This window comes from Papio anubis, chromosome 5 (genome assembly GCF_008728515.1).
Source record: "Papio anubis isolate 15944 chromosome 5, Panubis1.0, whole genome shotgun sequence".
Taxonomy (NCBI): Eukaryota; Metazoa; Chordata; class Mammalia; order Primates; family Cercopithecidae; genus Papio; species Papio anubis.
The window spans coordinates 157,306,481-157,330,266 of NC_044980.1; positions in this window are offsets into that span (position 1 = coordinate 157,306,481).

A 23,786-nucleotide genomic window follows, 5' to 3' on the forward strand; every position below is an offset into this window, starting at 1 on the left:
AAGGACAGGTTATTCTAGAAAAGTAGGTGTGTACGTCTGATTTTCCTTAGAGTGAGGACTTCTGCAAAAACAGTATGTTAACAGCAGACAGCATTTCTTTAGGTAATACCAATTTCTCAATTTATATCACTTCTACCTGTTTATCTCAACTTCTTTTTGTTCCTCTGAATCCCCTCCACAGTAGACCTGGAATCTCCCCATTCTCAAAACTTGAGCCCTTAGAAAAGGGAGACACAGAAGGGCTGAGTCAGAAATTGTGGTTCTGAATAACCCTCACTTCCTATGCACATAGTGGATGTTCAACAAATTATAATTAGATGAATTAATTTTTAAAATTGGGACTGGATTGCTGCCATCGGGACATTTACTTACTTATCAAAAGTGATAGAAATTCTTCTAGACCTGTTTACAAAGAGGAATCAAAACCATGGATGCTCAGGTTAACCTGGGAGTCCAGATGGTATTTTGTTTTGTTTTGATATTATTTTTTAATGGAACAATTCCAGATTTCTGTAATTAATCTCAGGCAATTTTTTCAAAGAAAATAAAATCTCAATAAATGAAAACAAAACAATTCCAACATCTGTACATGTATTCTAAAACATATTTTAGATTTTGTTTAGCTGGGCAGATATTGCTAGTAAGTACAGAATTTTAATATCAGCTAGATTTTTAGATAGTTTTATTTTTTGAGCTCCTTTTTTAGAGATTTGACTAAATTATAGCCCCTCAATGCTAAGGTAAAAAAGAATCTTCATTAAAATTAAAAAGTTCTATGATATTTTGTAAATGCTTTTAGTCATTTTAAAATTCATCCTGGTTTTCATATAGATAACACATATCGTTTCTTCTTTTTCATTGCCAGGATAGGTCTGAGTTTACCCTAAGGCTGGGAACCAAGCAGAAGCACCTAATTTGTTCAATTACCTTCAAATTTTTAATACTATAACACTGTGAGTCAAATCGGGCATGTTATAAAGCCTTTTTTTTTTTTTTGCTATGATAAAGAATTTCTGTGTGATTTTCTTTGCCTTTTGTAACATGTTCTTTTTCTTCAAACATGTATGACATAAATAGAAAACATTTTGATTTTATTGCTTATGAAACATGAACATAGAACATATGAGTTAAAAATATATGGATCTTCATATACATAGCTCATTAACTGTAAGAAGAAACACTGTGTCTAGTTCTTAGTTGTTGTATTACTACGCTACACCACCCAATCCCTTTTACATTTTTATTTTGAAAAATATTTTAGTGGTCTGTGTGTTCTCTAATATCTGCTCTTGTAGATAAAGCTCCTCTTTCCTAGACCATGAAGCTAGTTTTAGAAAAAAAAATATAGAAATGTCATGCATTACATGTATAAATATCTTTCAAGGCAAGGTTAATTTTGTAGCAAGAACTTACACCATTGATTGCCAAAGTTATGGGTGCAGAAAACAATGAATCCCAGTTCTGTTTTCTACTATTACTAAAAATCAGGAAATAGTTTCCTGATGGCATCTGGATCAACTACCAGAATATAGTCACTGCCTACCCTTAATAAATTTTAGCAGACCAATATAGTCACAGCATATTTTAGCTTATATTATCTAGAGATTTCCAAAAGGAAGAAAAGTAATTAAGTGCTATGTTTCCAAATTTGATTGATTTGTCTTTTGAATACTTAAGTTGCAGTTGTCTTTTTTGGACAGATGATCATCTTCCAATACAGAAAAAGAAGCAGAACTGCATTCATTACTAGTGTTGATTTTTATTTTAGTTGAAATATGTCAACATTATGTGGGACAAGAGAGCACATATTTATTGAAAAAAATAGTTTAAAAATAAAAGGAAAATAAAAATATGACTAAATGGAAGTAATCAGAGTTAAGACAGGAAGAGGAAAATTATTATAGTAATAAAGTATATACAAATCATATATAAAGCTAACACTGTAAAGAACATATTTTAAAATTCTAATATTTGTCATTCTTAAGCATCTCTAAATCCAGTGCTCCTTAAAATTTAATGTGAATTCAAATTCCCTGGGCATCTTGTTAAGATGCAGATTCTGATTCAGTAGGTCTGGATTGGAGCCTGAGATTCCAACAAACTACTGCAGATGCTGTTGATCTGTGCACAGCACTTTATGAGAGGCAGGGCTAGGAGCACAACCTGAGAACTCAAAGATTTGGAATGTCAAACTGAGTATCAAATATACAGATAACAGCTAGTTAAATTGAAGAGATTAAAAAATATGAAATTTCAAGATCACAGTGAAAGTACATAGAACGTAGTCGATGAAATACTATCCTGTAAATTTTACACAATATGTTACTGAATGGCAATTCAATTTTTATACAGAATAAGAAATGGAAGACAAATGCTTGCTGGCTCCTTGAAAGCTGAGGAATTAATCATTTGCATTTTACTTCAATAGTTCTTCTTAGTCTGACCTCTGATGATAGACTTACAGTGTTTATAACCTCCTCAGAAATATTTGAAGGATTGAGTTGTGACCATATGTGTAGATTTTTGTTGGTTTCTTTGTTTTATTTTTTGAGGCAGAGTCTCCCTTGGTCACCTAGACTTGCAGTGCAGTGGCACCATCTCAGCTCACTGCAACCTCCACCTCCTGGGTTCAAGCAGTTCTCCTGCCTCAGCCTCCTAAATAGCTGGGATTACAGGCACGTACCACCACGTCTGGCTAATTTTTGTATTTCTAGTAAAGTTGGGGTTTTGCCATGTTGGCCAGACTGGTCCTGAACTCCTGGCCTCAAGTGATCCACCTGCCTCTGGCCTCCCAAAGTGCTGGGATTACAGGTGTGAGCCACAGCACCCGGCCTGTGTGGTTATTTAGAGGAGAGCATCATAGATTCCAGATGTCAAATGATTATAGGAAAAAGAGTGGAGAGATTCTGAACTATGATTCCTCACTTATCTACTTCAGAAAGAAAGGTGTCTGTAGTATAAGAATTGTATCTATATGTGTCTATAACTATACGCATTTACATCTGTATGTGTACATCTAGATGCATGTGGATAGACACACATATATGCACATAAACACACTGTGTTTATAATTAGCTGGCATTCTTAAAGGAAATTGTTCTTTTTTTAAGTCAAACATTTGTTTTCCTTTTAGTCTTAATTACTACCGAACATCCTTTTGTGTAATTATACATAAAAAATAGGTAATATAACAGTTGTGCTCATACTGAGGAATAAATGATCTATAGCTTTATTTCAATGCATCTGGGACAGGAAATATCTACGCTTAATATTTATATGCTCTACCACATTGATTTGAAATTATAACCATAGCAACTCCAAGTTAATTTATCATTTTGAGACAATTATTACCCTTCATTTTGCTTTGTGAAAAATTACATGAAGAAAACATGCAAGAACACAATTCACAACTTGCATTAAGTCATAAAAAATGGAAATAAAAAGAAGCAAAGTACATCAATTTTCTTAAAATGAACAAAGTGCAACATTCCCACTTCGATGTATTTGATGTTCCTACAAAATTTTGTATTAGGAAATTATTTTATTTAGTCACCCTAGAAGCTAGAAGAAGCAACCATCAAATGAACTTAGGCTGTTTGTTTTGGGAAAACAAAATAAAAACATTTAGCAACAGATAGTGAAGTGTAAGATTGTCTTAAAGCATCTTCCCATATGATGGGTTATTGATTATTTTTCATTGGCTCATTGGACTGGACCTCAAAGAAGATGGAATAGGGAGACACCAGGAAGCAAAGGGAGTAATTATGTTAACTGAAAGTTTTATTTAGCTTGAGGTTAAACAGTCTTCTGAAAAAGAATGTGAAATAGCTCAGAAGCCACCTATTATAAACCAGAATCATAATCCAGTTGATGATGATATCATTTCCGTGTGAATCAGCCTGTTTGCAACTGGCAAAATTTCACATATATCACATTGTCAAAACTTCATAAAATATATATATCTATGTATACACACATACACATATATATAAATATATATATACACACATACAATTTAAATATGTATTAATTTTAAGATTCCTATTGGGGACAGCCTTGTTATTAATACAGTGAAGAGCAGATGCTGTAGCATATGGCATACTAACTCATATTTATGTTAATTTTATGTAAATAGGATTTTAATACAGTTACATTAATCTGTTGTTGCATTGATTTTTCTGATGTATCACTTTACCCTCTCTTTAGATGAGATTAATATAGGTAGTTTAGACCTCTCAAAAAGCCCTTTTTAGGAGAGTAAAGAGCAATGGCTTACTTAAATTTTTAACACATATGTTTAAATAGAATGTCAGCTAATAGAATTAAATAGAATGTCAGTTCCATTGAAAAACTAAGAATGTATCTAATTCTTGTTCTCTTGCTCAAATGTAAGCAGATTTAAAAAATACAAATGAGAAACAATATGATACTGGTGCAGAAAATAAACAAGTTTTTTTTTTCAACTAAATAGCTATCAATTGAATACACAAAACAGACTGAAAGAAAACTCCCCAAATCATGTACTTAACGTGGGGATGCTATTTTCAAGTGTGTTATGTACGTGTCTATTTTTATAAGTTAAAATATTAAGTGACCACTATTTATATTAAAGAGATCCTGTGCCATTGTATTTTAACATCTGCTTTTAAGTTGTAAACACAAGATGTACCCAGTTATTTTGTAAGCAATACAGTTTTAAGAATAGAAATATAACACCTAATGTTAATAGATGAAACAGAAGAAATTTACCTCTTTAGTTTACTCAGTATTGTACTAACATTATATTAAATGAGATAGAAAATGGACTGTTTGATGCTACTTTGATATTTATAGTGAATTACTATTAAATATTATTAACATTGAATTTTAATTTATTTCAAGTTACAGCATGAACTATAACATTATTACACTATATCATCTCTTATAATGTAACATTAAAAGACATTTAAAATAGAATATAAAAATCACCTAAATCTCATCCTCATAATACAGTTGTGTTGGTTTATGACCCAGATTTGAAGGATCCTGGGAAAGTAGATTGCTTCTAGCATTTGCCCACTAAAAAAATAATAATTTTTAAGGTGATTGACAGACTTTTTTTTTTTTTTTTTGTATTTTAGTAGAGATGGAGTTTCACTACGTTGACCAGGATGATCTTGATTTCCTGACCTCATGATCCACCCGCCTTGGCCTCCCAAAGTGCTGGGATTACAGTCATGAGCCACTGCGCCCAGCCCAGACTGTTTTTTTAAAAAGGTCAAGTTTATACTCATGTAGCTATGAAGCAGGAATACATGCTATTTTGCTTTTGTGGTTTGATCAATCAAGACCAAGTCAGATCTTTAAAATTATACAGTTCTAGACTAAGATGAGAAATGAATGTAAATTAATCCAGTATAAAGTCAACTTACAAAAGTAAATATAATCTTTAGTGATCTAAACATTAATGCCTTTTTTTGGGACATTGATGGATATTTGAGTCAAGAACTGACACAGTAATGGAATAGAATGAAACTAAGTTCCTAATTTCCTAAATTTATGGACAAATCTAAATTTCAGCAAGTAATTTTTACTCATTTGGACTCATTTATGATGTCTGAAATCTATTTTGTGAAATAAATTTACCTGTAAATTGATTTAAAATAAATACATATAACTAAAACCTTTATTATTTGATAACATGGAAAATCATGACACAAAATCGTCCTAGATTAATTATGAAGGAAATATCAATTCACTAGTTAGTAAGTAAGCCTATGCTGAAATTTAAATGATGGGTTAGATTTTGTTTATCTTGTTTGGGGCAGAATACATTGTTCAATGAAATATTTGGGACTCAGGACAATTTTAACATAGAAAATATGTACTTTCCCACATGACCTCACACATCATTATAGAGCAATGTTTTTTGCACCTATTCAAGTTACCTTTTCTTTTTAAAATGGGATCTCACTCTGTTGTCCAGGCTGGAGTGCAATAGTGCTATCAGAGTTCACTGCAGCCTCTACCTCCTGAGCCCAAGTGATTCTCCCACATCACTCTCCAAGTAGCTGGGATCACAGGTATATGCCACCTAGATAATTTTTTTTTCTTTCCGTTTCTTTCTTTTCTTTTTTTTTTTTTTTTTTTGGTAGAGGCAGGATCTTTCTTTCTTTCTTTCTTTCTTTCTTTAATTTTTATTATTATTATACTTTAAGTTCTAGGGTACATGTGCATAACGTGCAGGTTTGTTACATATGTATACTTGTGCCATGTTGGTGTGCTGCACCCATCAACTCGTCAGCACCCATCAACTCGTCATTTACATCAGGAATAACTCCCAATGCAATCCCTCCCCCCTCCCCCCTCCCCATGATAGGCCCCGGTGTGTGATGTTCCCCTTTCCGAGTCCAAGTGATCTCATTGTTCAGTTCCCACCTATGAGTGAGAACATGCGGTGTTTGGTTTTCTGTTCTTGTGATAGTTTGCTAAGAATGATGGTTTCCAGCTGCATCCATGTCCCTACAAAGGACACAAACTCATCCTTTTTTATGGCTGCATAGTATTCCATGGTGTATATGTGCCACATTTTCTTAATCCAGTCTGTCACTGATGGACATTTGGGTTGATTCCAGGTCTTTGCTATTGTGAATAGTGAGGCAGGATCTTTCTACGTTGCTCAGGCTGGACCCAAAGCAACATGCCAGGATTATAGGTGTGAGGCACCATGCCCCACCCAAGTTACCATTTAAAGTGTAATCCTAGGTGTCTTATAAATATGGAAGTTAATGGCTGCTATAATAACACAAAAACTCTTTTAACTGCTGAAATTTAACTACTTTTTGAACATATTATTAGGCATGTAAAATTGTCTAGCTGGAATCCTGGGTTCTTCAGAGTCAAGCCATCCTTTACAATTGTGATATAGACTCAGATAATTTGTGTTAGAGGAAATGTGATCCCCTGAATTTAAGTAGAAAGGCATAAGATGACATCTCATCCTGTCTCATGACATGTGCAGTGTATTCTAAAGTGGGCCCTTACATATCTCATACAAAGAATACAATTTATGTATTTATTGTTAGTGTTTAAAAGTTTGGCACCAAGAATGCCATTCTTGTCAATGGATTGTCATTGTAGCTTGCTGACTGTATCTATTCTTTTACATTTTTAACAAATATTGAGAGCAACAAAGAGACTCTATAAATTCTTCTCTACATATAATATCTTGGGTAACTGAAATAAAAAGTAATTTCTTGAGAGATACACATTCATAATATTTAATGTGGGAAATGAGAAGGAAGTGGGGAGAGGCAGAAAAAAAGCATGTGCAACATCCTAAGTTACCCACTGAATGTGTTGGTAAATGGTAATACAATGAGAACACAGAAATAAGAATCATACTGTTAAAATGATTAGATATTTTATTCAGGGAAGAACTGACATTTTGAAAGGCCAGTAAATTCTCTTTTTATTCTCAAAAACTGTGGTTATTGGGGTGTCCTGGGAATTTACAATCCAGCCACAGTGAAAGGACAACTCATGTCATCATCGGGAGAATATATCTTTACTTGACAAGAGCTGGCAATTTAATCTGACAAGATTCTTGCCAATGAGGACAGCTTTAGGAGTTCAACCGCTGTGGTAAAGATTTGACATGTCATTGAGGGATGTTGTGCAGAAGCCTGACAATAAACTGGGACTTGCTAATGCAGTTTAGGATTGCTGTAAAAATTTATTAGAAACCAGAGACTGTAAAATTACTATACTCCTTTAGAACTGTTTTTCTTTCCCTTGCTGAATATTTATGTGATGTTTAATGCACAGCACATGTTTTAAAACTTGTTTCCTGATGGTGTAAAAGAAGTCTATTATAATGCACATGAAATTGCACGGAATTCAATTAAATGCATGAGAGAGTAAGTAGAATGTCCACCTGTAAGCCCATTTTGACAAGATTTTTTTTTTTTCATTGATGGTTTTGGTGTCTGTAAATTTAAGGAGTTTCAATAATGGCTCTTATGTGGTAAGAAACAAAAGATATTTACATTCAATTGGGGACTAATTTAACAAGAACTTAAAAAGCATATATGACTTGGAGTAGAAGTATTTTATGTGTTTTATTCAGAAGGGAAGAAGAGAGAGTCTAAATCTAAAGCAATTATTAATTGGCAATGCTATTGCAGCTGCTGGTGATTCTGTATAATCCATACTAGGTCCCTAAAGGGAAACAAAAAGAGATAAGGTAGACCCATTATGATTCTGTATCTGTCTTTGTAGTATACCAGCTTTTTTAAAGGTATTTCCATATAATAATATGGGTCAACTAATTCCTAGATGTAAATCAGAAGATATTGTACTTTTTCACAACTCCAAATGTGTTGGCCCACAATTTAAGTGGAAATGCTAATAATCTATCAGCAAATAATACTAAACATGCCCACCCAACCTTCACTTGCACATCTGTTATGTTCAAGGCAATATGCTAACTGTGTTGGGATGGAACTTTAAGGGACACAATCAAAAATATGCAGTGTAACAAACAAGTACTTAGGAACTGAGAGTGATTCATCATGAGAGATAGAAATTCAAGGTGACTGGCCAGCATAGACAACATAATTAAAGGAAGAGATATATTGATTTGAAATTTTTCCAACCTACCTTCCAACTGTACTTTAGGATCTTAAAGGTATCTCTCAGCTGATAAATCCATCGTATGAATTTACTCAAGCAGCTCTAACCATTTTATTCTCTGCTCTCTATTTATTCAATCTTTTCCTGTCCTCTTCAGTAAAGGATGAGCTCCATTCTAGGTGTCCTCAACAGGAGTCCTTAACTCTGCATCACTCCTCTCTGCCACAGGTACCTAGGGAAGGGCGCATGACACTATCTGGGAGGAAAGAGTCACATTGGGAAGACTCTGAAATGTTCAAAAGAATGACAGGACAATCAGGCATACCTACACAGAAAATACAGTTTGGCAGTCAATCTATCGTTGCTTTATTCCTTTTTAAGAATGGAGCTTTTTTTGCCTTGAGTTTTGTGCCTGCGCACTGTGTTGCATTTCAGACTCTGCTGCATTTCCTCTGCTTTCTTTTTCTTTTTCTTTCTTTCTTTTTTTTTGTTTTTTTTTTTTTGCAGACTTGGCACTCTTATTCCACTTCACACTAATTGTGATTACTGACTTGTGCCTGGATGGGAGGCTGCCAAAAGGGCAGGTATCCCAGAGAGACATCATTACCCAGGTTGGCAAATACCTGAGAGCCCGATTTAATGATACAATCTTATTTTTATAGCATGGGGCAGGCTTCCAGTCTCACAGCATCGGTTCCTGGCTGTAATATTGTTTGGCAAAAGCCTTTCATATTCTTTTGCAGAATAAAAGGAAATAAACCATGGGGATATAGATCAATGATAGGTGATCGGATACCTGGGCAGAGTTGAGAAGATGTGACTAGCTCTAGGGTAAACATATTTATCTAATTGCTGAAAAATAAAAGTTGATGACTTGCCTAGAATAACTGGAAAATTATCTGCATAAAAAATAGCTTTCTGCAGAGAACTAGTACTTTTTTTTTTCTTTCTTTCTTTCTTTTTTTTTTTTTTAACCAGAGGTTGCTCTGATACTCATTCAGGAATTGAGGTCAGTGCTAAGTCACTGAAAACTGGATGGAGCTGGTATGACAGGGGCCAGAGAGTCTTTGCAGCACCCAGCAGGATATGTAGGGCCGTCTTCATAGTCATTGTTATATTTTCGTGCTGCACACTCAAAAAAATTAAATGGGCTCTCCCTTTCTTTGCATAATGATTTTTAAAAGAAAAAGTAATCGATATTAATATTATATATTTCATTTAAAAAATAAGTTCTCCTCCCCTGTATTTTGAATCACTATTGCCAATAGCAACCATTATTACAAATTATTATTGTGTAATTCAAAAGCTTTCTAAATATGCGAACACACTTAATATGTGGGTGTTCTACACATACACAGGCACTCCATTAAAATGCATAGATTAAAGCAGAGTGTAAACACTGTTATTTTAATTTCCTTTTGTGGAGATTGTATATTTCAATGCATACAGAAGTCTAGCTTTCTTTTCAATGACTGAAGAGTAAATTAATACCACATTGCATGAATTTCCTGAATTTCACAATACCTTTAAGGACATTTATCATTCACATTGCCAGAAATGAATCATTTCGTATATACCTCTGAACACTTAAAGGAGAAAATCTTTTGGATTCATTCCTGAAAATGAAACTACTGGTCAATGATTTGATGATTTACATTGTAAAAATATTTTATTAAATCACTCTTTAAAAAAATTGCCGCAGTTAACATTTGCCACAATACCATAGGAAAGTGCCTGTTTTCCACGCCTTTGCTGATACTGTGTATTCTCAAACCTTTTAAACTTTATCTTTTTCAGTCTGATAGGTAAAAAGTAGAATCTCATTTACATTTTTTAAACTACCAGTCTAATGAGTGAATAGAACTTTAGTAACATTTTAATGTGGGTGACTCAATCCCATCTTGCAGCTGTAAAAGTTAAGAGACCCCATTTCAAATTCACAGAATTGCTCTGTGTTAGTGATTCTCTTCTAATCAGAGTAAATTAACCAGCACATAGATCTTATTTTAAAAGACACTAATTCAAGACCACCAACTAAACATATTGTGGATAATTATGGTTTTGAAAATTAATGGTTAAAGAAGGGGAAAAATTTTTAAAAGATTGTAGGCATATAATTACACTCAATTTAAATCAATCTTTATCGTGATAACTTAAGTATCTAGCTGCAGGCAAGTATTATGGCAATAGAATTTTTACAGTACAAATCCTGAAGTGCAGAAAAGTTTCAACTCAGAGAAAACAGATGAAAACAAAACAAAAAGAGGTTTCTTTATTATTAAATTAGAGTAGTATTTTCACAAAAGTATACTTTCTCAATAATAACAGTATCATAGTTATTTATAAGTCTATAAGTATTCAATCTAAAAAACCAGAACACATGGTAAATACCTATATTGTACCAATGCAGTTGCTAAGATATCCATTTAAACTATGTCAATCCTGTGAATTTTTTTTTAATTCCATGAGACAGCTCAAACTTTGACTCTGTTGCTGTGCTCTTTCCAGGCCTTTGGATCACAAGATACAACTTCCATTTTCCTAGTTAAATCTCATCCATAGGCCGGGCATGGTGGCTCATGCCTGTAATCTTGGCACTTTAGGAGGCTGAGGTGAGTGGTTCACTTGAGGCCGGAAGTTTGAGACCAGCCTGGCCAACATGGTGAAACCCCATCTCTACTAAAATTACACAAAATTATCCCGGCGTGGTGGCAGTCACCTGTAATCCCAGCCACTGGGGAGGCTGAGGCAGGAGATTCGCTTGAGCCTGGGAGGTGGAGGTTGCACCTGTGATATTGGAGGTGAGCCAATATCACACCACTGCATTACAGCCTGGGTGACAGAGACTAAATCTCAAAAACAAACAAACAAACAAAAAAATCCCTTCATAGTTTTTACAAATGGTTTAGTAGAGAGAAAGAAAAAGAAGCATCTTAACCTCTATGTAGGGCAAAACCTTACATGATACTATGCTATAGTGTTTTCTTTGTGACCCATTTAAAACTTCCACTAATGAAAATTGTCTTCTTTCTCAGAACGTTCAACTTCATACTTTCAAAAGGTAAATCTCTTTCCAAATAAGAGACTTACTGACAATTTGTGTGGAATGAATCAGATTTTCAATTTCCCCATCTGCTATGTCATGCTCTCTTACAACCCTATTTCTCAAAACCAAATTCTCTCAATTTAAAGCTACTAGGTACAGAGAATATCTTAAGTCTCCAATATACTTTAACTAAAGAACACAGATAGAAAGAAACCTTGTATAGTAACTCATACATTAGCACCAGTATGTAGGGATACTTAACAGTAAAAAGAAAAAGTTGTTTTTTAGTACATAGTTAAATGCCTATCTAAGGATTTGAATTTATAATATAAATACATTACAAAATGCAGTACCAGCAACTCTAAAACATAAATATCTTGTTTATGCAAAATGTATTTTTAATTCACCTTATATGTCCCATAGGAAGATATGAACCATACAATTATTCACGGAGCCAGGTTGTCCAGGCCTCCACCATATTTTCTATTTGAAACACAGAGTTAATTGGACATCATGAAAGGGAAATGAGAAATGAGAGAATGGGTATTTTGTTGCCTCTGTCTGTAAGTGACACATAGGACTTCCAATAAAATTTGATTTGCTAGAATTTATCACATGCTTCTGCCCAAATAATAGAGGGCAATGGAGTCAAATATTCTGTCTATACAAAAGGAGGAGAAAAGAGGATATTAGTGAAGACCAGTAATTTCTACAAAATGAAATTTCCCTAAATTATATGACTTATTATGAAACTATAGTAATTAAGAGAATATTTTACTGACAGAGTTTAGCCAATAAACCAGTGAAATATAATAAAGAGCCAAAAAGAAATCCCTCCAAAATTGGAACTTTGATCTCCCACAAAGGTGAATCTCACATCAGGGTAAAAAGGAACGATCATTCAACAGAGGTGGAAAAATGGTTAGATACATGTAAAAAAAAAAAAAAAAACAACTCATATAACAACAATTATCTCACTATTTTTCAAGGGTGTTCAATTTAAGGAAAAAAATACTCACAGTTAAAAATAGAGATAATATCATTTAGAGCTTGAGTAGGGAGAAAGTTCTTAAACAAAAGGAAAAAATATAACTGCCTGTATATTATAATCAAGAGCCTTTTTACCTCAGGCACCCTAAAAAAATTTTTTTAAAATGATAACACCAAAAACATACAAAAAAATGAACACATTTTCAATGCACACAACTGCCAATGTGTAGATGAATATACTGTAACATTTACACAATGGATTATTTCCACCAGACAAATTAAATAAGCCATAATGTAATGCAGCAAGAGGTGAACCTTTACAATATTATATTAAGTATAAAAGTCCCAAACAACTAGATATTGCTTGATGCCCTTTACACAAGGCAGGAAAAAAAAAACCCTGAAATATAATTCAAAGAAGAAGACTTAAGGAATACATATAAATGCAATAAAACTATATTAAAAGGGAGGCAAAGAAATGGCAGACACCTTATTTTGTGTTATAGATTGTCTTCCCAGTATTACATTATTAACAGTAGCTAACAAACTAACTAATAATGAGAAGATGCTTTGAACCAAAGATTATGGTTAATCCAATCTGTGAACCAGGCACTTAAAAATTTAATAGAACACAGAGTTTTATTATACATTGTTTTAGGAAGGCATTTTCACAAACACAATATAGTGACCCTGATTTAGCAAGTATTTCTGTCAAAAAGAAAAAGAAAAATGACATTTTTAATTGGACATCAGCTCCACATAAGCCAGCCATATATCATAGCTGTGTAAAAGGTTGCAGTTAAACCTGTGAAATGAAGATTTGTGGTACTGGCCGGGCGTGGTGGCTCAGGTCTGTAATCCCTGTTGTCCCAGCACTTTGAGAGGCCAAAGCAGGCAGATCACCTGAGGTCAGGAGTTCAAGACCAGCCTGGCCAACATGGCAAAACCCCATCTCTACTAAAAAAAATACAAAAATTAGCTGGGCGTGGTGGCACATGCCTGTAATCCTAGCTATTCGGGAGGTTGAGCCATGAGAATCGCTTGAACCAGGGAGGCATAGGTTGCAGTGAGCTGAGATGGCACCACTGTACTCCAGCCTGGGCAACAGAGTGAGACTCTGTCGCAACAAGAAAAGAAAAGAAAAGTAGTATTTCTCTGAGCTAAAGTTCTTCTTCCACTCACATTATTCTAATGTCATCTTAGTTAAATATTTAACTGTTTCAATGTTTGAATTGCACATTTACTAAATATTTTAGAAGAATTTTCTTAAATTCAATTTTCTCCTTTATAAAATGAGGATCACAACACTAGGGATATCTTCATTGGTCAATGCCTAGCATGGGGCAAGCCCACAAGTAATAAACTGTTATCATCAATTTCATAGTTTTCTCCCTTTTTTCTGGATTTCAGAGAATGAGGTTTATAGAAATCAAAGTTATATCAAAGATAATAATAGGAACTAGATATATTTTGCTTAGAGAAGATTTTTAGACTAGGCTAAGATACTCTGGAGGAGCCTGGAGAGGAACATAGATTTTTTTTCAAATATGTTTAAAAATTGTGATGTTAAATTAAGGTTAGATCCATTCAGGTTTCAAAATATTCTAACATAATAGAAAGGCTAGAGCCATTTGGTTGCTTGAGAGACCAGAACTAGAACTAGTTGGTGGTGATTACATGAAAGCAAAATTAAGATCTGAATTTAAAGAAACTTTCTAATTAAGGAGTGGTCTAAATTTACAATGAATCACTCTATAAAATATATCTTACAGCTGAAAATGTTACAAGTGGAATAACGTACATATGGATCCTAACCCTGGATAATGTCATTGAAAATCCCTTTTCTTCTTTCATGTGTAATGATAGAAAACAAAGTAAAAATGTAAAAATTAACAGAATACAATTTCTTCAAGTAAAACTGAATTCTTAGTGCTTGGGCACTATGTTTCTTATGGCTTACGTAACACAAAACCACAAACTTGGTGGCTTAGAACAACAAATATTTATTCTCTCAAAATTCTAGATGCCAGCTATCAAAAATCAGTTTTAGTGAGCTGAAATCAAGAGGTTGCTAGGGCTGTCTCCAGAACATCTAGAGAATAATTTCTTCCTTTTCTCTTCTGGCTTCTGGCGATTGCCAACATTCTTTGGCTGGTGGCTGCATCACTCCAGTCTCTGCCTTCGTGGTCAGATTGCCTGCTCCTTTACTGTTGTCAAATTTCCCTCTGCCTCTCTCATGCGAAGACACTTAATGATCGCATATTAGGGCCCAGCTGGATAATTTGGAATAATCTTACGCTATCTCAAGATCTTTAGTGAGTCTCATCTGCAAAGTCCTTTGTTGCCACATGAAGTAGCATTCACAAATTCCATGCGTTAGTGTAGTGTGGGGAGGTGGGGGGGAGGGGGGAATCCAGCCTAACACAGGTGCCTTCCATTTGAAACAGTTGATTTGATCATATCTGTTTTTACTGATCAAGCCAACACTTTCAGAGAACAAATCTATTTTTAGATTTGTTCACATGTCATTATCGTTTTGGCATATTCTTCAGGAAAGTTTTATGAGAAGTTAATGCTTCACATTTAAGTCAATGCACATGGTGATTAGCATAATCAAGATTATCCATATTTGACATTAAATATTATAGTGTGTTTCTTTACTTAACATAAGCTTAAACGTTTTTAATTTTTCCTCGTGTAGGCCTCAGGCTCAGCCGTGTAAGGAGGAAACTTTATTCATTTTCTTATAACTATAGTCATGTCTCGGAAGTCCACATTTTAACTTACGATAGGTAACTTTGCCCATCTTAGGTAACTGATGACTTATACTTCATAAGTTAGTCTTTTCAGAATTCCCTATGGTCCCTTCTAAATATGGGCACTGTCATTCTCACATGAAGCTGAAGACGGAGTAGGTTAACTTGGGAATCTTTTGCTCTGCTTCTACAGCCGCAGAGAAGATGTAGCTTCTTTCTCCTCGTCCCCACCATTACAACCTGGCATGCCTTGATGAAGTCCAGCCCTGGGGACTGTGCACTCTGTGTATCTTGTCCTTGCTTTAGCTTTCCTTTGGGTCTGTCACCTTGCTTTCAACCACTTCTGTGCACTTTTTGTGATGGTATAAGTTGTTCTTCCCATAGTTAAGACTTTTCTCTGAGGATTGGGGTTTTTCAGTCTGAATCCTGAGATGCCTAAAATAGAATCCCTTCTACTTTGGCAGTCTACTCAAAATTTTTGGAGGTTTCTATCATAACTTTATCACTGAAGTCAACCCCCTTATGCCTTTAAATTTTCCTAAAGAAATAGCATGTGGACTACCTAGAAGTCAGAATGTTTACTTAGTTTGGAGGGAATACTGGTATTTACATCATCCTCTCTTCTTCATGATTTACAATAAAAATCGAAGGTCAGAAAACTATGGTCCTTGGGCCAAATTCAGCTAACTGCATGTTTTCATACAGTCTTGAAGAATGGCTCTGCTTTTACACTGTTGGTGTGAACGTACATTAGTTCAACTATTGTGGAAGACAGTGTGGTGATTCCTCAAGGATCTAGAACCAGAACTAGAAATACCATGTGACCCAGCAATCCCATTACTGGGTATATACCCAGAGGAATATAAATCATTCTATTATAAAGATACATGCAAATGTATGTTTATCAAAGCACTATCCACAATAGCAAAGACATGGAATCAACCCAAATGCCCATCAATGAAAGAATCGATAAAGAAATTATAGTACATACACACCATGGAATACTATGCAGCCATAAAAAGGAATGAGATCATGTCCTTTGCAGGGACATGAATGAAGCTGGAAGCCATCACCCTCAGCAAACCAACAGAGGAACAGAAAACTAAACACTTCATGTTATCGTTCATAAGTGGGAGGTGAACAGCAAGAACACATGGACACAGGGAGGGGAACAACTCACACTGGCGCCTGTTGGGGGAGGGCAGGGGGAGGCAGAGCTTCAGGATAAACAGCTAATGCATGTGGGGCTTAATAGCTAGGAGATGGGTTGATAGGTGAAGCAAACCACGATGGCACATGTTTACCTGTGTAACAAACCTGCATGTCCTGCACATGTATCCTGGAACTTAAATTAAACATATAAAAAGAATGGTTCTTACATTTTTAATGATCAGAAAAATAAAATAAAAATAAAATATTTCATGGCATGAAACAAATACATAAATTTCAAAATTTAGTGTTCATAATTCAACTTTTATTGGAACACAGCCACACTAATTCATTTACATATGGTCTATAGTTGTTTTCAACTACAATGAGAGTTGAGAAGTTGCAACAAAGTATAGCCTGCAAACCCCAAAATATTTAATATGTGTTCTTTTACTAAAAAAGTTTGCTGAGCCCTGGTAGAAATCGTTTACTTTTACTTCTCAAAACTTTTGCTGTTACTTTTTTTGTTTTTGTTTCTTTCTTTTTTTTTTTTTTTTGAGACGGAGTCTCACTCTGTCGCCCGGGCTGGAGTGCAGTGGCGCCATCTCCGCTCACTGCAAGCTCCGCCTCCCAGGTTCACGCCGGTCTCCTGCCTCAGCCTCCCGAATAGCAGGGACTACAAGAACCCATCACCACGCCAGGCTAATTTTTTGTATTTTTGGTAGAGACGGGGTTTCACCGTGTTAGCCAGGATGGTCTCGGTCTCCTGACCTCGTGATCTGCCCACCTTGGCCTCCGAAAGTGCTGGGATTACAGGCGTGAGCCACCGCGCCGGCCAACTTTTGCTCTCTATGTAAAGATACATTTTTGGAATGAATAAAACAAAACAAAACTTCTCTCTCTCTTAAGTGACTGACTCATACAACTGAAAACCTTGGCTTTAAGAATATTACGTTTGTAATACATTAACAAAAATCTACTTAATGGCTCAAAAAAAAAAAAAAAAAACCAACAACAACGCCAAAATTTGGCCTCATTCCTCTTATTATTCATATCCCAAGGGCAGGGAATGAAGAAAAATCTTGTATCTTGAATGGTCTAGGAAGGTTAGGGATTAAAAAATTGAGGAGTCACAGGTTAATACAGAAAATTACTTCTGCTGTACCTCAGAATCAGAACTTGGATAGCATTTAAAATAAATTAATAAATTAAAAGTGAGAATTTTTTATTGGTATATTATCACCATTTAGTTTGTTTTCACACATGTTGGGGAAAATTCAATCTGCATGTGATCATATTGAAATGACAAATTAAGAAACAAGATTACAATATTACATTGCTTTCAAAATGAGGATGAGTAGGCATTTCTCATTAAAACAATTTATTTGAAGGTTGCTCAAAAAAAATTAAGCTTTATAAATACATTTGACAGGAATCCAGTTTGAGCTTTGCAGACTCATACCTATGTAAAATGATTTTAAAAATTATGTTTAGGTTGGAACTAACATAATAAAATTATTGTTCATTCTTCAATGAATTGGCAGACTTTCCATTAACAATTATAAAGCTCTTGCCAAGCTAAAACCATCATCAAATTAAATCCTCAAGCCAAGAACTAAAAAGTGCACAATACTTTTAGTTTCTTTTTCAAGACTTCTATTACATCTCAAATTGGCTGTCCAATTATACATATATATGTGTATATACACACAGGCACATCCATATATACATATGTAAGTACACACCATATGTACATGCATGCACACATGAACATACATACTAAGATAATGTACGTAGTGTATATATGTGTGTGCATGTGTGTAGGTACACCTTATATTAATATGTACATTTATATTAGTATGTACACCTTATATCTCTGTAGATAGTTAGATATCTTATTTACATATCACAGTGAATAAAGACAAATCCAACATGTAGGCCACAATTGACTAAAATTATTATTTGAGTTTCTAAATTCTTAATTACCAAGTCTTCAAAGGCAATGTCATTTGGGTTTTCTGGGACACATTAGTTTGTAAATATGGAAATGGCTTTAGTCTTTTCATACTTTGCATCTAAATCTCATTCATCATCTAGAATTAGATAACTGTAGAAATACTAAATGTATGTTTTATATGTGCATCCTGTTTTAATATGTTTTAGGAAATAGATTTTCAAGGATGAATTAGCTACTATTGTTTCAGCTCCTAGTTGACAATAAAATATTATATATAAGTTGTTATCCTAACCTTAGCTGTCAATTACAACCTATTTTAATAGATTTCTTTATGAAATCTGTATCTCAAGGTTTTTTTCTCATTCTGCAAATCCATTTGAGTTTTTAAAAAGTATCTGTTTTGACAGAGTAAAAGAGGTGATAGAAAATAAAATTGAATTTACATATTTATGTATTTTCTTCATATGAAAAGTATCAATATGGTTAGAGTTAAAGAAAATTGTTTTATTTTGAAAATATTTCTTTCAATCTCCTTTCCAATATGTGAATATATTCAGTCACAGTTTCCCAATAAATTGGATGCAGTTATCAATATTTCCACTATTCATAGAGATGAAAGAAAGACAAACTTTTTTCTTAAAAAAATTAAGTAATTCCTTGAAAGATCAGCAAAAATAAAAGAATTCTATGCCATTTAGAAAGTCAGTACTTACAGAGTTCTATAACATGGTAGTTTTCTTTTTTATAAACTCTTACCATAGTTTATCATGCTAACCTTTAACAGGAGGGTACTTTAAAAGGCTGAGTAGATTCTATTTCATGTTTCATTTCTATGTACATATATTATAAATGATACACTATTAATATATGTAAAGATAATGTATGCAGTCTTTGGAAACTACTGTTGCATTATTATATATATATATAAACAAATGATGTTTGTGTGTTCATGCACGAGTGTGCAATCCTAGTAAAAAGAATACATTTTGGCATAGATCTGGGTATTCTTCTGAGACTCAATTTTAACATTTAAAATATCAATAATGTAATTTTTTTTTTTTTTTTTTTTTTTTTTTGAGATGGAGTCTCACTCTGTTGCTCGGTCTGGAGTGCAGTGGTGCAATCTCAGCTCACTGCAACCTCTGCCTCCCAGGTTCAAGCGATTCTCCTACCTCAGGCTTCCAAGTAGGTGGGATTACAGGCCCCCACCACCACGCCTGGCTAATTTTTTTTTTTTTAGTAGAGACAGGGTTTTGCCATGTTGGCCAGGCTGGTCTCAAACTCTTGATCTCAGGTGATCCACCCGCCTCAACCCCCCAAAGTGCCAATAATGTAAAATATCACAATGATTCAAAGTTACATCAAATATATGATATATATTTGAGACTTAAAATGTAGTGCCCTTCCACTCCTTCTCAACTCTCTATAGTATGATTTCAATTACTGTATTTAATTTGAAAAACTATACTTACCATTTAATATAATCTTTAAATTTTGACTCCTAAATTCTATCCTAACCAAATAACCAATTATTTATTAATTCCATCTTTTCTTTTTCATTTCTAAGCAGACTCATCAGTGTTAAACAATCTTGCCAAATAATAAGTCTTATGGCAAAATAAATACAAAATTAGAGTAATGAAACTTTAGATATCTTCCAGCTGAACCTCTTATGTAATGTAGAAACTCAGGTCACAATATTTATGATGATGGTTCATTCGGCCTCTTCTCTTCATGGTTCATCAAGTAACTCTCATCAATTCAGAGGCAAGGCATCCAATTTTATTGGCTCTAGTTATTTGGTATTTTTCCTTAAGGAGAGCCAACATACAGCTCTAGGTAACTTAATTCAGCTTTTTATTCCATATAAACGCTAAAACAGTCCTTCTCCGAAATCATCTCTTTTCTAGGGGAATTATAAGCCTCTTTGTCCCTTAAGTGAAACTAGTTTCCCTCCTCCTCCCCATTGAGATCTTATCACTATTACTGAACCAGGGAATGAACTACACACATATTTTCTCACTTAATGATCACACTCACCCTATGAGGTGGGTGCCATTGCCATCCTTCTCTCACACATTATTTTAGATAACAGATGAGGAAATAAAGAATGTTTTGTAACTTAATCCAAGTTACATAGCCAGTATGAGGTAAAAATTGGTAGTCTGACTCCATCGACTAAACTATTAAGCACTACAGTAACATGGATGGACTCCATTTTATAAGTGTTCTTTGTGGAATGTAATTAAATAGAAAACTATGTTCTGGATATGATTTAAGCAAAGGACTTTGCTTGCTTTGTCCTGAGCACTCTCATAGACAGTAAGATATAGGCCGGGCGCGGTAGCTCACGCCTGTAATCCCAGCACTTTGGGAGGCCGAGGTGGGCGGATCACGAGGTAAGGAGTTTGAGACCAGCCTGAGCAGCGTGGTGAAACCCTGTCTCTACTAAAAATACAAAAAAATTAGTTGGGCATGGTGGTGCGCACCTGTAATCCCAGCTACTCAGGAGGCTGAGGCAGGAGAATTGCTTGAACCTGGGAGGTGGAGGTTGCAGTGAGCTGAGATCATGCCACTGCACTCCAGCCTCGGTGATACAGCAAGACTCTGTCTCAAATAAAAAGAGAGAGAGAGAGAGAGAGAGAGAGAGAGAGAGAAAGATATAATGTGAATTTACTTTTTTCTCTGTAAAACTGAGCAAGAATATTAATTTTGGGAGACAACCATCTAGTTTCTTCTAAAAAAAATCTTCCCCCTTTACAGTTCAGAGGGACTTTAAGGGCCTCCTTCAAATCTGTGCAGATCCTATATTTCTGACAGAAGTGGGTAAAAGTAGAGAATAGAAACCTTTTGTAGGAGAGGAAGAATATTTAAGGTAAAGGAGAAATGCTGATCTCTTCTTTCTGGAATTTGGGGTATAGGTCTCCCAGAAGAAAGTTCAATGGGAGGTCACGCACAGTCGCTCATGCCTGCAATTCTAGCACTTTGGGAGGCCAAGGCAGGATTGTCTGAGGTCAGGAGTTCCAGACCAGACCAACGAACATAGGGAAACCCCGTCTCTACTAAAAACACAAAAATTAGCTGGGCTGGTGGCACTTGCCTGTAGTCGAAGCTACATGGGAGTCTGAGGCAGGAGAATCACTTGAACCTAGGAGGGGCAGAGGTTGCAGTGAGCCAAGATCACGCCACTGTACTCCAGCCTGGGCGACAGAGTGAGACTCTGTCTCAAAAGAAAAAGAAAATTCAATAGGAAAAATTATGGAAACTATGGCGAAGTACCAGCAGAGAGAGTCCCATCATTAGTCATGCTTGCCCCAGGCTCAGCAGTGGGAAGCAGCAGCAGATACACCATATGTTTCCCTTGTTCAATACTGTACAATCTACTCTAGACCAATTTGCTTTTCTGTAAAACCCCAGGACAGTCACTTCTTTTACTTTCACATTAGCAGTGTGAAAGTTCTTTATGTTATGAAATAACATAAAGAACATGCCTCCTACACCTATCATTCTTGGTTACTGCCCGGTAAGTCCCACTGGTGATCATTCTTCCATAGAGTTTCATCCACATCCTTCTCTTAACTCAGCTTTCCACTATTCTTCTGGAAAGTATCAGTGCTAACCTCTATCCCCAAACACACACATATGCAAACTAAGTATTCTTTTCTGTTGTGCACTGGAAATAATTTTTTCACAAGATATCAACTCTATCTAGAGAGTATATGTTCCTTACCTTAACTGAATCCCGACTCCTCAGAGCATATTTTCTTTTTTTTTTTGAGATGGAGTCCCGCTCTTTCGCCCAGGCTGGAGTGCAGTGACGCGTTCTCAGCTCACTGCAACCTTCACCTCCCCGGTTCCAGTGATTCTCCTACCTCAGCCTCCTGAGTAGCTGGGACTACAGGCACCCGCCACCACGCACGGCTAATTTTTTGTATTTTTAGTAGAGACGGGGTTTCACCATGTTAGCCAGGATGGTCTTGATCTCCTGACCTCGTGATCCTCCTACCTCAGCCTCCCAAAATGCTAGAATTACAGGCGTGAGCCAGCGCACCCAGTCTAGAGCATATTTTCTATCTCTCAAAAGAAACGTGCCTTTTTGCATGGTCTACATAGCTAAGGAGAGCGTAATGGCTTCCACATCCTCCCTCCTCACTCACCAGAACCACTTCAAGACCTTCATTTCTGCGTCTTTACATAAGCTCCTGCTCCTTTCACAGCCATGAAACCTGTAGTCTACTTCTCTGCACACCCTTTCTTACCTGTCAGTTTTACAGGCATTCTTGTTCATTCAATTAATATTTTGGTACTTGTTTCAAAGTTTCTTTTTTATTTTGAAATCACCCCGGCATTCTCAGTGTTTATAATATGACTATGGAAAATAAACTCAGTATCTTTTTATATCCTGCAATAGAACCACTTTTCTGTATTAGTTTCCCAGCCCAGGGTCAGACCATGAATTTTATTCTTACTCATTCCATTACTGAAATCTACAGGCCGCCAAATCTCAGTCTGTGATGATAGCTTACATATCAACATGTTTTTGTTTTGGTTTTGTTTTGCTTTTTACTTTGTTACACCTTCCACAATGGTTCAGATTCGTTAAGACCACCAGTCCTTTGTTGTCTCTTTTTCTCCATGCCTTAAATAGCTTAATCTAAACTGCATATGTTTTGGAAATATTCTCTATTCCAGTGCCTCATTTATTTTTCCAGTTCACCATCCTCAAAAAAATTGGGACCTGGGATGAGTTCAACCCTTCATCTTTGTAGCTACATTTGGGTTGCTCAATGCTCTTAGGAAAACACACAGTCTCTCTCTCTCTCTCCGTAGGTGATATCAGATGTATTTTCCCCAGCTTCAAGGGGGCCTGAAATGCTGCTAAGTTAACTTTCAGTTTCCTTTTTCCTTCACAGAGCAATATAGCAGGCATAGGTTGGAAACTCCCTCAGCTTTCTGCCACCCTAGTTCCAAATGTTACACATTCACATGCATCTCTCTCCATTTCCAACTAAGATGGAAGTGCTGTCCTTTCTTGTCCTGTTCACTGTTTCTCCTGTGCTTCAAGCCATGCCACTGCCTCCTCAAGGCGCCTGCACTGTTAACTTTCCTTCTTTTTTTCTGGTATCTTCAACCTCCTTCTCTATTGTCTTTTTCCTATGCATATCCAAGTGTCTTTTTTTTTTTTTTTTTTTTTTGTGAGACGGAGTCTCGATCTGCCGCCCAGGCTGGAGTGCAGTGGCCGGATCTCAGCTCACTACAAGCTCCGCCTCCCAGG